The sequence below is a fragment of the Myotis brandtii genome, unplaced genomic scaffold (assembly GCF_000412655.1).
Source record: "Myotis brandtii unplaced genomic scaffold, ASM41265v1 scaffold680, whole genome shotgun sequence".
Classification (NCBI taxonomy): Eukaryota; Metazoa; Chordata; class Mammalia; order Chiroptera; family Vespertilionidae; genus Myotis; species Myotis brandtii.
This window is the reverse complement of record NW_005370658.1, coordinates 929,235-933,857: the sequence shown is the minus strand read 5'-3', so window position 1 is coordinate 933,857 and position 4,623 is coordinate 929,235. Positions and strand designations below refer to the sequence as shown.

The 4,623-nt window shown below is 45.8% G+C and overlaps 1 long non-coding RNA gene across 3 annotated transcripts in view; it reads right to left on the bottom strand.

Annotated features, from left to right (window-relative positions):
* The window catches only part of LOC102250185, a 5,734-nt gene extending 1,248 nt beyond the window's left edge, over positions 1-4,486 (bottom strand). Inside the window, exons 1-4 of one of the 3 annotated variants that reach the window (XR_314463.2) lie at positions 4,407-4,486; positions 4,236-4,314; positions 3,796-3,904; positions 2,229-2,372 (exon numbers count right to left, since the gene is read on the bottom strand). This is a non-coding gene — a long non-coding RNA (uncharacterized LOC102250185). Of the gene's footprint in view, positions 1-2,228; positions 2,373-3,781; positions 3,905-4,235; positions 4,315-4,406 lie in introns of those variants that run through there. The other 2 variants (XR_001359700.1, XR_001359699.1) reach the window with 2 other exon arrangements.
* Positions 4,487-4,623: the final 137 nt, after the last annotated feature.

Genomic DNA, 4,623 nt, shown 5'->3' with positions numbered 1-4,623 from the left:
GATGAGAGAGAAACATCGATCAGCTGCCTCCTGCACATTCCCCACTGGGTATGTGCCTGCAACCAAGGTACATGCCCTTGACCGGAATCGAACCTGGGACCCTTGAGTCCGCAGGCCGACGCTCTATCCATTGAGCCAAACCAGTTAGGGCCAGCCTTCTTTTTTTAAACCCTTACTCAAAGATATGTTTTTATTGATGAGAGAGAGAGAGAGAGAGAGAGAGAGAGAGAGAGACATTATTGGTAGCCTCCCACACATCCCTGACTAGGAATTGAACCCAAAACCTTTTGGTGTATAGGATGACACTCCAACCAACTGAGCCACCTGGCCAGGTTATCAGCCTATTTTTTTATGAGCAGTACCCAAATTCCTGATAGCACATAGGATTTTCTGACCCATGACCCCAATCTGACAAGTGCAGAACACATGAAAAGGCAGGTGGGTGCTAAAGAGAATTCATTAAAGGGATATCTATGACTTTTTTGTATGAATATGAGCTGGATCAGAATAATTTATAATTTAATTCTTATAATTTAAGCACCACATCATGAAGCATTTTAAAAAACCAATTTAAATTTTTATTTTATTTTCCCTCATGCCAACACCAGGGTGTCGTGTGCTTAAACACCATCATTTCCACAAACAGGGCCTTGTCACAGCTGTGTTACACACCACCATAATTTACTTGTTAGCATCAGGAATAATAATGAGTTTGTTTGAATGGTAACCACAGCCTGGAAGAACTGATTTTGAAATATGTGTTAAAGGGAACAGGCTGGGAGGCTAAGAGATATAACAAAATACATTTGGAAGTGAAGTGGAGGAGCAACTGGGAAAGGGCCTGGGCCGCTTAAATAACTTTGGTGGTGGTGAGGGAAAAGGTTTGAAGGTATCTTGTCAGAAACTGAGCATTTCCAGGTTCTTAGAAATAAAATATCCTCATTTGACAGAGGAGTAAATGAGTCTAGAGCAGTGGTTCTCAACCTTCTGGCCCTTTAAATACAGTTCCTCATGTTGTGACCCAACCATAAAATTATTTTCGTTGCTACTTCATAACTGTAATGTTGCTACTGTTATGAATCGTAATGTAAATATCTGATATGCAGGATGGTCTTAGGCGACCCCTGTGAAAGGGTCGTTCGACCGCCGAAGGGGTCGCGACCCACAGGTTGAGAACCGCTGGTCTAGAGAGCTTAGGTGACCAGGCCACAGCACTTGTAATGGCAGAACTAGGGACAGAACCCAGATTTCCTGATTCTGGGCCAATGCCTGTTTCACTCAGCTGAACTGTCCATTATAATCATCCGTTGTGTTTCAGATAATCCAACTGGGTCAACCAGTTTCCATGAAATCTGCCTATTTTAAGAATCTCCAGAGTAAGATAATTAATATAGTTTGTACTTTCTGGCGCAGGAAAATGGTTAAAGAATTCAAAATCTATTTAGTGAAAACTAACAGTTTTATCTCTTTTTTTTGTTGTTGTTGTTAATCCTCACCCAAAGATATTTTTCCCATTGATTTTTGTTTAGAGAGTGGGAGGGAGAAGGATAATCATAATTTTTTTTGGAAAATATATTTTTATTGATTTCAGGGAAGAAGGGAGAGGGGGAGAGAAAGAAACATCAATAATGGGAGAGAATCATTGACTGGCTGCCTCCTGCACGCCCCACACTGGGGATCGAGCCTGTAACCTGGGCATGTGCCCTTGACCGGAATCGAACCTGGGACCCTTCAGTCCACAGGCTGACACTCTATCCACTGAGTCAGTGGTTCTCAACCTTCCTAATGCCGCAACCCTTTAATACAGTTCCTCATGTTGTGGTGACCCCCAACCATAAAATTATTTTCATTGCTACTTCATAACTGTAATTTTGCTACTGTTATGAATCGTAATGTAAATATCTGATATGCTATATGTGTTTTCCGATGGTCGCGACCCACAGGTTGAGAACCGCTGCGAGTGACTGAGCCAAACCAGCCAGGGCAAGACATATAAATTTGAGAGACACATTGATTGGTTGCCTCCCACATGCACCCCAACCAGAGCGTGGGATTGAACCTGCAACCAGGTACGTGCCCTTGACAGGGAATTGAACCGGAAACCCTTTGGTTGGTGGGCCGATGCTCTAACCACTGAGCACACCAGCCAGGGCAGATTTATCTATGTCTTCATTTTTGACCCTAGGTCAGTGGTTGTCCACTGGGGCCATCTGGCAATGTCTGGAGACAATTTTAGTGGTGACCATTGGAGGTGAAGTGGAGGGGGCATGGGAAGTGCTGCTAAACATACAGAGCTTACCATGCACAGGACAGCTTCACGCCACAAAGAATGACCTGGCCCCTCATGCCAGGAATGCCCAGGCTGAGACACCCTGTGCCAGAGACAGAAACCAAAATGGGAGCTCAGATGGGAAGCTACTGAGCTGTCTGGACCATGGGGGAAATGCCACGTGGATAAAGAATTTGCCAGCAAAGTAATGGTTTCAAAAAAGAATTCAAAACTTCTTTGGGCTCCTAAATCCAAAATCTTTCTCATCCTATTTAAGCAGGCATACATTCATTTCCCTTCACTTTCTGGTGCTTTCCAGATACTGAGTTGTGTGTTGTTGTTTTTAAATAATGACCCGTGGATATTTTCCCCATTGATTTCTAGAGAGTGGAAGGGAGGGGAGAGGGGAGGGGAGAGAGAAACATCCATGTGAGAAAAACACATTGGCTGCCTCCCACATACGTCCCCACCAGGGCTGGGAAACCTGCAACTGACATATGTGCCCTTGACTGGGATTCCATCCAGCGACCCTTCGGTCTGAAGGCCAACACTCTAACCACAGGGCAAACCGGCCAGGGCAATGCTTACTTTTTTTTTTTTTTTTTACAAATTGAAGGTTTGTGGCCAACCAGCATCAAGCAAGTCTATTAGTGCTATTTTCCAATAGCATTTGCTCACTTCATCTAATCCCATTTTGGTAATACTTGCAATATTTCATTTCAAACTTTTTCATTATTATGATGTTGATTTGCGATCAGTCGGCCATCAATATTGAGAAAACACCCTCCACCAGCAAAAGGGACTCACAGAAGGCTGAGATGATGGTTAGCATTTTTTAGCAATAAAGAATTTTTTAAAAAATCCTCACTTGAGGATATATTTTCCATTGACTTTTATTTTTAAATTATTTTTTACTTTTTTTTTTTACTCCTCACCCGAGGATATTTTCCCACTGATTTTTAGAGAGAATGGAAGGGAAGGTGGGGGACACACAGAGAGAAACTTTGATGTGAGAGAGACACATCCACTGGTTGCCTCCTGCACGCACCTGGACAGGGGTGGGGCATCGAACCTGCAACCGAGGTATGTGCCCTTGACTGGGAATCGAACCTGGGACCCTTAGGTCCACAGGCTGACACTCTGTCCACTGAGCCAAATCAGCTGGGGCTTCATGGACTTTTAGAGAGTGTAAAGGCTGGGGAGGGGGGAGGGAGAGAGAGAAAGAAAGAGAGAGAGAGAGAGAGAGAGAGAGAGAGAGAGAGAGAGAAGAGACATATGGATAGGTTGCCTCCCCATCAAACCTGCAACCCAGGTACATGTTCTTGACTGGACATTGAACCCAAGACCCTTCAGTGTGCGGGCCAATGCTCTAAACACTGAGCCACACCCGCCAGGGAAGCAATAAAGTATTTTTAAACTAAGGTATGTACATTTTTTAGAAATATTGCTATTGCACACTTAATAAACCACAGTATCATGTAAACATAAAACATGCACAGGGAAACCAAAAAATTCGCGTGACTCACTTTATTGCAATAGTCTGGAACCAAGTCCACAATATCTCCGAGGTATACCTGTAAGTCCTGATGGTGCTACTTCTTGTCCTCACTTCTCTCCACTCCCAACATTCATTCACTTAAAAATGTTTAAAAATGTATTTTCATGGATTTCAGAGAGGAAGGGAGAGGGAGAGAGAGATAGAAACATCAATGATGAGAGAGAATCATTGATGGGCTGCTTCTGCACGCCCCACACGGGGATCCAGCCCGGAAACCCCGGCGTGTGCCCTGACCTCCCAGTTCCTAGGTGACACTCAACCACTGAGCCACACCGTCTGGGCAATTCATTTAAAACTTAATTCCCCTCCCCGACTCCCCAAATTTAAACACAACCCGCTCACTCCGGACAGGGCACAAAAGCTCACCCCACCCCAGATCCTGCAGTGCGGGTTACCCCAGGTGGGCACCTTGCCCTTCTCGTCCTGCCCGGCGCTAGCTGAGCCCCTTGGGCGGCCACTTCATGTTTCCGGGCCTTCGTGTCCTTCCCTGTAAAACAGGGAGTTTAATCATAACCATCTCTTCCTCTCCGGGGCCCTCTCGTCCGACCACTCCCACCACGAAGGCTCCCAAGCGCTCACCACAGAGTCCACACTGTTCGAAGTTTTCTGGATATTTTCCTGTCTCTGACGTAGGGGCTGGGGACCCCCATTCTACAAATGGGGAACATGAGGATGGGCTGCCCCGGAACCGGACCACGGCTCACAGCTTTGAGGGAAGGGGCTGGAGATCGGGGGTCTTCTCCAAAGCCCCCGCAGCACCGAGGGGGAGCGCAGACCAGCTTCTCGGCCGTCCCGG